Source organism: Electrophorus electricus, chromosome 10 (assembly GCF_041902795.1).
Source record: "Electrophorus electricus isolate QZ-2024a chromosome 10, ASM4190279v1, whole genome shotgun sequence".
Taxonomy (NCBI): Eukaryota; Metazoa; Chordata; class Actinopteri; order Gymnotiformes; family Gymnotidae; genus Electrophorus; species Electrophorus electricus.
Window position 1 is genome coordinate 31,401,537 of NC_137506.1, and position 11,740 is coordinate 31,413,276.

The 11,740-nt window shown below is 41.8% G+C and overlaps 1 protein-coding gene across 11 annotated transcripts in view; it reads left to right on the forward strand.

Annotated features, from left to right (window-relative positions):
* Nucleotides 1–280: 280 nt before the first annotated feature.
* numb (NUMB endocytic adaptor protein) overlaps nt 281–11,740 on the forward strand; it is a 41,755-nt gene continuing 30,295 nt past the window's right edge. For 2 of the 11 annotated variants that reach the window (XM_035532526.2, XM_035532533.2), the window contains exon 1: nt 355–695. The gene's annotated coding sequence lies outside the window, so the exon portion shown is untranslated. Of the gene's footprint in view, nt 696–2,679; nt 2,840–11,740 lie in introns of all 11 variants that reach the window. The other 9 variants (XM_081722147.1, XM_081722146.1, XM_081722145.1 and 6 more) reach the window with 9 other exon arrangements.

Sequence of the window (11,740 nt, forward strand, 5' to 3'; positions counted from 1 at the left end):
ACTCAGTTGGCATGCCACGCGTACAGCCGAGCTCTGCAGCCCACCGCTGTAGTCCGCAACCCGGACGAGCCGAGAGCCAGTTTTTATTTGATTTTACCCGAGTGCTTTCTGCGGAATAGTCCGCATTGACTCTGACCTAGTTTAATTTGCGTAACTGTTGCCGAGTCACCTCTTTATTTCACGACCCATTTGAATTTGCAACTCTGCGGCGTTTATATTTCTAGATTTACTGCATTTACGAGTAAAAAAAAAATCCAAATACGTAGGTTAGTTCACAGTCTACATCGAGACGAATGTAATGCATGAAGGCAGACTGTGGCATAAAGGAAACCATTAAAGGCGCAGTCTCCATCAGTGAAGCGTGATGGGGCACCCAAATGTGCGCTTCTCCACTTTGTGGAGAATATTTTGCGGCTGATTTAACCGGCGTGGAGGAGAGGCTGGAAGACACCGCCCAGTACGCGGGCCGGGGCGGGCCGTTGCTAAGGAAGGGCGAGGTTTGTCTGAGCCGCGCTAGCGTACCGAGGCGAGCAGGTGACACCGCGGCTGAAAGGAGCCAGGGCTGCCGCATTTCCAGGGAACGTTGCGTTTTTATGTTTGGAAATCGTTTCGCACACTTGGGACTCCAGCGACATCGACTCCCTTCTGGCTGTGGACTCGGCTACGCCGGAGCTCTCTGGGTTTAGTTTAAACAGGTAGGGTGACTTATTTAAGACCAGATGGTGTGGTGGCTCGTTTTCGAGTTATTTATCCGGGTGTCTCGTTTTCGAGCTGTGTGTCCGGGTGGCTCGTTTTTGAGGTAACTGCCAAGTTTCGCCGTTAACTTCTAGCTGCCTGGTGAGCTAGGCTAGCCTTAACATCAAACGAAAAACGGTTTGCCAAATAGAGCTGGGTAGCTAGCTAATTTAACATGGTTCCCTGCTTAAATAATTGTTTTTGTAGAAAGCTACCCCTATCTTATCCGGATAACCCAATAAAAAACTAACTAGGTTCGTTAGGTTAACGGTTCTTTTCCAACGTTACAGCTGACAGCTCCTAGTGCTCCGCGTGAAGCGAATGTTTCTGTTTAGCTTCGCTAAGCTAACGAGCTCGAGCGGCTCGAAGTTACGCCATGACTGTTGGCTAATTAGCTATGGTTAGCTGTCGCCAAGCATTTCTGAACTGTAGGGTTATCTTAGCTGAGCTGCTAGTTTCTCCTAAAGGAACAGCTCGGGAAAAAGGGCGAAGAACTGTTAAGTGCCGTAACAACTCACGTACTTGGGTGTTCAGCTAGTCAGCTAAGCTACCTTAGCTAGTCAAGATAGCTTAGGTTAGCTAGTTAAGATAGCACGGATGAGCCTGGCTGTCACTGTGTGCCGTGTAACAGTTAACCCTAACTCACTAACTAGAGTAAAAATACCAGTTATATTTGGGGATCTTTTTTAACTTACAGGAAAGATGGCTAACTATATTACAAACTAACCTGCTGCCTTTTAAGTAAGTTAGCTGGCTAGCTAGCTGGCTAAGTACACGGTCTAAAATCGAAACATCTTAGTCGTACTGTCATACTGCTAGCAGATGTGCAGATATTATAATGTTGATTTTAGTCATGAATAATGGAGCGAAACTGTTTAGTTATCCAATTATTTCTGGTGACTGAAATGGGCAACTAGCGAATTAACTGAACGGCAGGATTCTTGGGTAAAAAGAGTGGAATACAACTGCTAATGGACCGAAGTCTACACGGCGACTACAGTAGTGTGTGGATGGAGAGTGAACGTGTTGCTTAACATGGCGAAACCTACAGCACCGACTAAGTGTTGTAGTGGGTGAACCTCAGTGTGCCAGCTTCATTTCAACCTGTCACCACGTTGATGTTCAGTCTGTGGCTTTTGTTTTGTTTAGTAGTCGCCATTACTTTGGGGGGGGGGGGGCAGTTGGAAACCTTCTGTTCTATTTACCAGTATTTACCAGTAAATACTTCTGAGTGTCCTCTCTCAAGAATAAATTTTTAAACAGAAACATGAACGTTCAGTGCTCAGAGTTGTTTGAAAAGCTCCAGGGTGCATAGCAGCTGTGCAGATTGTAAAACTGAAGGATGCCATCATGCTTTGAGGCACAGGAGCTGTCCTGCTGGCCACCACCGCCAGCCTCAGGGACCCAGCTTGGCAAGCTTCCAGCGCTCTGACTGATCCTAACTTTGGTGCACAATGACTGTGCATTCATGTCATGAAATGTGGATGTGTTGGGGACTTTGAAATGGTATTTGAGGCCTTTTTAGTTGTCTATGTTGCAGAAGATTATTTCAGTCTCTGCCAGTTTTCAGTGTGTATCTCTTACAGTTAAACTTTAACACTGTTTAGTATGGCCAAACATTTGCCATTGGTAGTGACAAATTGCTAGTGGTGAATATTTTAGCTTGGCCAATAGAATTGATGGTGTGTGTCTATTTTGTCTTCGTAGAAGAGAGGCTATCACAAGCAAGGTTATTTTTGTGCAGGGTGGGTGGGTGATTTGTTTTAGAAAATGCAAAATAATATTCCTTAATCAGGAAGAAGTGTAGAGTCTAATTACATGGTTGTGCAAGCTATCCGAACTCAGGGCTCAGACAGCTTCTGTTTTCTTTACCGTTGGATGCGAGCCTTGACTGCAAAGAACTCTTGACCAGAGCAGTGTTGAGACTTGTCTGGTTAAACATAGCTCCAGAGACAAACAACTCCCTAACACCAGCACATGCTGCAGCTCTTGCCGGGAGCTTGTGTTGCAACACGGACGCTGATTCGAACAGACGGCGTGAAGGAATGAGGGCTGGCACATCGTGAATTTCAGTAAAGCTCTTGGACATAAATGAGCCACCCAGGTGATGACCACTGCACCTACATGGGCACCGAGAGAGATCTTGACTGTCTCGATGAACACAGTTTATCTAAATTTGATTAGCTACAAGCATGAACTCCAGTGCCACCTAAACGAAATCCTCTTGTGTGAACTTGTGTAATAAGCAGTAATTGGGACACTGTTACACAGACCTCTAAAGCCTATTGCTAGTGTGTTTAAGTTTAGTATTGAAATATAAATTGCATCATTTGACTCTCAACTGTGGTGGAGACATTCTTGGAGTTGCTTTAACCATAATAATTTCTGCTCTAGCAGTTAGACCTACATCTTTTGTTTCTCTCTCGCTCTCACTTTCTCTCTCTCTCTTCTGTTTGTCTCTCTATTAACTGTTAATCAAGCACCAAGCCTGTACCTTTTTAATTTTTTTATTTTTTTTATAAATCTCAAACTGCTCTTTCATCTTTAACCAAGGCTTGCCAGCAGCAGGAGGTTATTAATGTGCGGGCAATTTGGTTGTCTGTTGCACTGTCTCATAAATTAGACATTTCAAGCAAATCATTTGTTTGTGTCAAATGAAGGAATTGGAGTGTGACCCTGGACTGACAGTGCTGCAGCAGCACTCTTAGGTTGCCATCATTTTTCTGCTTAAAGACAGTCGTAGTAAACAGTTAGTCACGTGGTGAGTTAAAGGGTTACCCTTATGTGCAACCATAAAGCTTTGACCGCCTCACATATGCACGCACGCATGATCTAGTTCCTTGGTAACAGCAGGAGTAGCTGTCTGCAGCAGGGAACACGCTTATAATGTCTCAGCAGTGCACTTGGTGATGAGACAAATCTTCTCTGCGACCGCTTTATCGGCGTGTTCGACCGCTCCCTTGAATTTCGTGTGAACGTGCTCTTTTCAGGTCGGCTCCTTGTCTGTTGGCAGGGTTGTTTGGGGAAAAGTAGAGAAGCGGAACAGAAGGCCTTTTCCTCTACCCCTTGCTGTCATGAAATCTGTTCTTTATGCTGAGTCATGGTTTGCCTGGACCTTCATCCTGGCATGTTAACTTTGCACATGCCATGTTGTGTAATTGAGGGATGGGCCGTGGCTGTATAGATTTCTGTGATGGTGTTCCACTTTTGCTACCATGTGCTTTTTATTATAATTACAAAATTAGTACTATAGTTGAAATGTCACGTATGTGAGAAGTGAAAAGGATGTGTCATCATATGAGTGATGGTAGCAGGGAAATTTAAAATGCTTAACAACACTTAGGTAAAGTGTAGGGCTTCAGGATTTTGTATTTGTAGTTTTGGTGATCAGAATTAAGATTTTGTTTTTCTTGTTTTCTGTTTTTGAGTTCAGAACTAATCAGTGGTTGTTGGACAAGATCATCTTTTTAAAAGATTTAGCTTGGCTGACTGACTGTTTTTGAGGTCCCATTATAGAAAAAGAGCTACTTTTGAGTAAAATACTAAAGCTGTGATGAATTTAGATAAATTTTTGCACTGTGAATTCCTGAAGGGGAGAAAACACCCAAAAATATGAAATACTCTTGTCATACCAAAGGGGGGGGAGCGAGAGAGACACAGACACAGAGACACACGTGCATCGTTTCAGCACAAAACCCATGGTCAGACTTTTCATGATGCCACGCACACATTGTCCAAATTCTCCTTATCTTTACAAATGATGTCACTGTAGACTAGACCAGCAGAATTCCACACATCCCTCTCTCAGATATCAGTACTCTCAGGAACATGGAGTGTCTTTTTTTCTTTCTTTTATTTATTTTTTATTGACGACACAGCGGTAGCCAGGTGAGGCATGCATTTCCTCTGTATTGCGTCAGGGACCTGTCACGGCTGCCTTCCGTCATTCGGACTTTTATCTGAGTTGTAGCCTGTGTGTGTCGCACAGTCTTGTTACGTACACACCACTTCAGTTGAAAGTTCACTCCAGTGAAACAAGCACGGGCCTTCTGAGTGTGCTGTTCCGCTGAGTCGACAGTGGGGGAACAATGCTGTGGCTTTGTGTATCCAGCAGTCCCCCGCCTGCAGACACCACAGTCCGGCCGTCAGTCCTGACGCCGTTACGGTCTGTAGCTCATCGGCTTCCTTTAGCTCCTTTCAGCCTCTGTCCCCTAACACTCAGCATGGTATAAATGAGTCCCACTTAACCAGCTGGAGGGCTGCAGTTTGTGGTCTGGAGTAATTGTCCTGTTATTCACCTCCTCTGGAGTCACTGGCATTTGGAGTGTTACCTCTGAGTGAGTCTTTGAGCTGTAGCAGTGTCATTGTCTTGGGAGACGCACAATGACTTCTCTCTGTTACCTCCATTGAAGGTGTGAATGAGAGAAGGATGGACAGATTGATGCTCTGAGTACAGGTCAGACACAGGATTGTCACCTGAGAATGTTGAATATTCCAGACCTTGTTGGGCCTCTCTTGAGTGGCAAGACTGGTCTGGTCTGTCGGGGCGTGATGAAATCCGCTTGAGTCATGTGGACTCTTATTACCTTGTTACCTCATATCCTTTTCCACAGGGGAAGTGATTCTAAAACTGATCTTACCATTTTATTCTGGGGCTTCTAGGGGAGCTTAAATATGTCTTAAATTGTAAGTGTTGGTCTTGATACAGATAGGATCTGGTCCTCAGCTAACAGTAGTTGACACTAGACTGCACACAACAATTCAAACCATGTGGCTTTAAATGGATTTAATAGTTGCTTTGGCTACCACTAGATCAGCATTTATTCATTGTTTATGCTTAATGCCCATTTCCCATTCTAAGAAAATCTCCCTTAAGTTTAATGAGCAGAAAATAAGCATTCTGGTCTCTACAATGAGTCCTTGTTCTGGAAATGGATTAGAGTCCCTTAAGATCATGACTGGTTTCAGGAAGTGTGGATAAATTATGTGTAATTTTTAGTTTTGCATTAGGTCTTGGTTTTACCAGGTCTTTAATTACAGAATTTGCCTCAGGACATTTGGCTCACTATATGATATAGTACTTGTATTAGTAAATGGGACGTCTTGGTTAAAAAAAGATGACACGTATTGATTTAACCATAGTTTTTACACGGGTATGTTTTACAGTGCACTGTAAAGTAAATTTTGCTGTTCTAAAGTGAAAAATTTAGCAATCACAAGTGGAGCTTCCATAAAACGTTTTATTTGAAGAACCACAGCCTTCAAGTATGAGTTTCATTTGATTAAATTGCCATCAGCGTATTTTGAGCACACACCTAATCTGCTGATCTGTGTGTCCCGCTGAAGGAAATGACTGACAGTTTTTGAATTAAACATGAGTTCAATTCAGCCATTCCAGCAGTCTCCAGTTTCACAGGCACTCTGACCCATCCCCAGCAGAGAGTAACCGGGGAGGGGGGGGCTCTCCATAGACATCACAAGCAAGCTCGTAAGAACTGTTATTGCATGGTGTTCACCTAAACTAGAGACTGCTTAAGTGTAGGTATTAGTTTCATTATTTGTTCCTGGTGTTTGGGCAGATTTTACACTTGCTCTTTTGAAGTTAAACAGTGTCTGACTATTTAAGGGTTTAGGGTTGAAGGCTTCGTAGTATTGCGCTCAGAAAAAACCTGCTCCGACACCGGTCGCCGGTGTGCTGGAAGCCTTGAGTTGGCAGAAGTGAGTTTGTTTTTCTTGTATGCTTTTACCATCATGATGTACTACAGGGCATCTCTTCTGAGAAAGGAGGAATGAGTCATTGCTTTATATGTACGTACGTGTGTGTGTGTGTGTGTGTGTGTGTGTGTGTGTGTGTGTGTGTGTGTGTGAGAGAGAGAGATTTTGGTCACATGGCAAACCTGGGGGATGGTGTATAAATGTGTATTATAAGTGTGTGATGAAGCTGCTGTAGTAATAAGCAACAAATGCAAAAGGTGATATGATGCACTGTTGTTAAAAAAAAAAAAAAGTTCATATATACATACACACTTGGACTGCCTTGCATAGCTGTCCCACTAATGTTGGCATTGTTCTGTCAGCCAGTGACTCCGCTGGTTTGGCATGCAGAGGTAGCTAGCTGTGATGATTGTTGTGCAGATTTCCATGGAAGTGAGCCCTGAAGAATCACAGTTAAATTGGAAGTTTCTCTTTTTCACTGGACTTTAGGTAGTTACCAAAATGGACGTCTTAACACACAGGCAGAGATGGATTCTAATTACTAGCTGTAACTTTACTCACTTAAATTTACATAAGTACAGTTTTGATTTGTATTTTTCTTGGTCAAATGATTATACAAGTTAGTGTGCAAGAGAGACACAGTCACACATGCCAGTCACACACGCCACTTTGCTGTTTTATATCTCTTACTTTCAAACTTTATCATTTTATTTTATACCAAAAATAGGTTTAACATTCATTTAAACGACTTTGCAAATTGTTGCTTTTTTTGTTTGTTTTTGGTTTGCCCTTTTACCTTTTAATTATTTTAAGTGGCAATACATTTAACTTTCAACTTTTATCCAACTGTCAGTCACTGCTCCGCACCAAAGCACGTGGGTGTATCCAACAGGCGTATGTACTCCCACCCCCACCCATGCAGGTACAATCTTCCTGACTGTGTGCGGAAAGGTTGGGTGAAGCAGCGTGTGATTAGCAGGGTGTGGTGATGAGTTGGTATCCCCTCATTTCATGCACCCAAACAGGTAGATTGAAGGAGCTCCAGGAACGGTTCACAGCTGCCTGGGGTATGGGGGGACAGGGACAAGGTCCAATGTCCCAGAGGTGCAAAGTCCAGCACATGTGTTGCTGTTATCACAGCGCAGAGGGCACATGGCCCTGGAGTGTCGTTCCCCCTCCTTATAAGGTCTACTGTGTGGCATAACGTGTGAATTGTGCCCACTTCTGAACTCTGACAGGTGGAGTGACATTCTTTCTCACCCCACCCTGTCTCTGTTCTCGATCCAGTTCTCCTCCCAATCTGCCACTTATCTGTTCCGTTATTGTGTTCAGCGACAGCAGATTGCGAAGTAAATTGGACCATGCCAGGTATAGACGTTGCCCAGAAAGTCTGGTCTTTTTTGAGTTCTTGTTGCAGCATCTTAAATCTGCACCAAAAACAGTTTGCACTGTGTTCCCTTTTTTTACACGGACGTGTTGTGTTGCGCATTAGCCTTTTGTCACAATGTGAAGTAAGTGCACAAGGCGTGACCGTGAAGGCGCTACCCTCCACCACAGTGTGTTCAGAGGGAATCTGTGTGTGTGTGTGTAAGTTAACACAAATTGTTTGGTCAGCCTTTTATTGATGTGGTTTATTGAGAAAGGGTTAACATGTATGGAAATACTGGTATTTAGTGAGGACCTGCAGGGAAGAGAAATGTATTGTAAGTATTTGAGATTAAATATTGTTCTTATATGATACTAGTTTAATGTTTATCTGGCCAGAAAAGTTTGTGTATTTTAACTAAGTAGCTAAAACATAAGTTGGGAGAAAAATGAAGTTACCTGTGATGGCACTAAAATACATTTTGCAAATACCAGTATATAGTTTTAATATCAGTGTGTCCTCATAAGTTAAGGGCTAGTGTCCAACTCTTCTAACTTTTTGATATGCTTTTTTTTTTTCCCCTCTTCTTTTGGTCGTTATGTTTGAAAGCTCTGCTGCTTTCTAAGGATTTATTTTCTCTTCCCTCACCTTTTTTTAAAAAATGGGTTTTAATGGGTCTCTGTTTAGCCCTTTTTCCCCCATGCATGTCATTATACACTATGTTCTGAATTATTATGCAAATTATATTTCTATAATTTTCTTAAATGTCAATGCAAATGACAGTCAGTATAATTTTAATGTCAACCGTTAGTGTAAATCAAATTTTATTGAACAAACCTCCCAGTGACACCAGTAGTTTTTCAAAAATAAAAACTCAGAATGCACTGTTCCAAATTATTATGCACAAGTTTCAAATAATTTTATAGGTTGTAAAGAACTGAAAATGGTCATTTGTTGAATTTGCAGCATTGTCACATTTACTGAAATCAAAAGCTATTTCAATAGAAAACATCTTAAAAGGCCAAGTTACATGTTAATGTAGGATCCTTTCTTTGATATCACCTTCACAATTCTTGCATCCATTGAACTTGAGTACTTGGAGAGTTTCTGCTTGAATTTCTTCGCAGGATGTCAGAATAGCCTCCCAGAGCTGCTATTTTGATGTGAACTGCCTCCCACCCTCAGAGATCTTTGGCATGTGGATAATCCAGAGGTTCTCAATAGGGTTGAGGTCAGGGGAGGATGGTGGCCACACCAGGAGTTTCTCTCCTTTTATGCCCATAGCAGCCAATGACGGAGGTATTCTTTGCAGCATGGCATGGTGCATTGTCGTGCATGAAGATGATTTTCCTGTGGAAGGTACAATTCACTTTCTTCCATGGAACAAAAAGAAGGTCAGTCATAAACTCTGTATACTTTGTCGAGGTCATTTTCACACCTTCAGGGACCCTAAAACCACCTACCAGTTCGCTCCCCATGATTCCGGCCCAAAACGTGACTCCTCCACCTCCTTGCTGATGTCGCAGCCTTGTTGGAACATGGCCATCCACCAACCATCCACTACGCCATCCATCTGAACCATCCAGGGTTGCACGGCACACATCAGTAAACAAGACTGTTTGAAAATTAGTCTTCATGTATGTCTGGGCCCACTGCAACCTTTTCTGCTTGTGAGCACTGGTTAGGGGTGGCCGAATAGTAGGTTTATGCACAACTGCAAGCCTCTGGAGGATTCTACACCTTGAGGTTCGTGGGACTCCTGAGGCACCAGCAGCTTTGTAATGGCATTTTAGCAGCTGCTGTCTTAATCCGATGAATTTGTCTGGCAGAAACCTTCCTCATTATGCCTTTATCTGCACAAACCCGTCTGTGCTCTGAATTCGCCACAAATCTCTTCACAGTACGATGATCACTCTTAAGTTTTTGTGAAATATGTAATGTTTTCATACCTTGTCCAAGGCATTGCACTATTTGATACTTTTCTGCAGCAGAGAGATCCTTTTTCTTTCCCATATTGCTTGAAACCTGTGGCCTGCTTAATAATGTGGAACATCCTTCTTAAGTAGTTTTCCTTTAATTGGGCTCATCTGCCAAACTAATTATCACAGGTGTCTGAGATTGATTTCAGTGATCCAAAGAGCCCTGAGACATACTACCTTCCATGAGTTTAACTGAAAAACAAAAAATTAAATCTTTGACACTTAAATCCAATTTGCATAATAATGTGGAATGCGGTGTAGTTAGCATGCAGCCACCAGTCCAGATCATTATGATCTTAAGTTGTGGTGTTCGTGTGAAGCCCAGATTCATGTTAATTTTTGGCCAAATGGATAACTACAGATGTGCACAGGTGGAGGAAAGATGTCCTGTGTCAAGGCAACCGTTTGGCACTGTTTTGGTTTTGAACCAACCGAAAATGGGTTACTCAAGTTTAGATATTGCTAGTGTTGTATAAAATGTCAAATTAATCTCAAATTAAGTAATCGCAGAGTTGCACACTAAATTAAATGGTCTTCTTTAATGTGCCCTTGTGCCCTGGATTTTCAGCAAGAAAAATCTTTTATTTATTGGAATTCTGGAGACGATAATTGCGTATCTAAGATGACATTATCGCCCAAACCTACTGCAGCTATTTTTTTAAAATGTAGCGTGTCTTCCTGCATGGAATGTGCACTGAAAAAGTAAAAAATGTGTTTGTGGAAAGTGTTGAGATGTTTCATTATGCAGAATCTACAATATTTTGAGGTAATTATGATATATCCATTACTTGATGTAAAGTAATATTTCATTATATCCTGTTTTTTTTTTAAGCTGCGAAAAAGCGGTTGCTTATCGCTGCAATAAATGTGTAGTGAGATGTAAATATTGTGCACTGGTTAGCGGGGAATGTGATGAAATGCTTTATAAGAGAGTGAGTTTGCACATGTTCCTCCATCTCTCGCCCTCTTTCTGCTTCCCCTCATATTTTACTGTTTCTTTCATTATTTCGAACCATTTAGTCTGAGTCCTGTTTTAGAAGTTTCAGTAGAGATAAGCTGAGTGACCTTGCAATCGAACCTGTTAATAAATCACATATTAACAGTATTCCTGAAAGCATTGTGAGACAACAGTGGGTTGGTTCCCTATAACATACTTTCACATTGCAAAACCTATGAGTGTTGGTACCTTTTGCATTATAGGTTGGCCTAAAATACTATACCCAATTTGTTGTATGTATTTCTGAAAACATTAAAAGTAGCCTAAGCAAAGAAAATGTTTCATAAGTGATTATTCCAGAAATCTGGATTCTGCTCAGTTAGATTGCCTGGGTGCAAGTCTTCTCTGCATATGTATATATGGATACAATGTTATTGTTTAGGCTGCTGTTAAATTAAACAGTAGGTTTAATTTCAGGTTTGTAAGACCTCACTTTGGCAAGTAGTAGTAGAACTCAGGAAGTGCTGTTTCAAGTGACGATAAATATCAACAGATATCATACAGCTGTAATTTGGAAAATACCGTGATTTTTTAAAATTTATTTATTTATTTTCCCCCCAGTATTGCCCAGTACTCCTAGCTACTAGCTACCAGTCCTAAGAAATCCCCCCTTGCCCCCCCAAAAAAGTAAAAAAATGATGTCCAAACATTTTAGCATCATTGCACAACAGATGAATGTTAGGGGATGGACTAAGTAGCCAAAGACCACGCATTCAGCCTTTAATTAATGGCTCACATTCAGCCTTTCATTTGTCTAGCTTCCTGCCTAATGACAAGCAAACACAAATTAATAATGATGGGGAAGCGCTTTTCCAAGTAGCTCTTTGCCCTTAATGTTTTACATATTTTTGCAGTTAATAAAACGACTGATTCAGAGATCATATACACATAAATGCATGCATGCTTATTTAAGCATGGTATTTAGTTGTGCCTACCTACCACTGAATG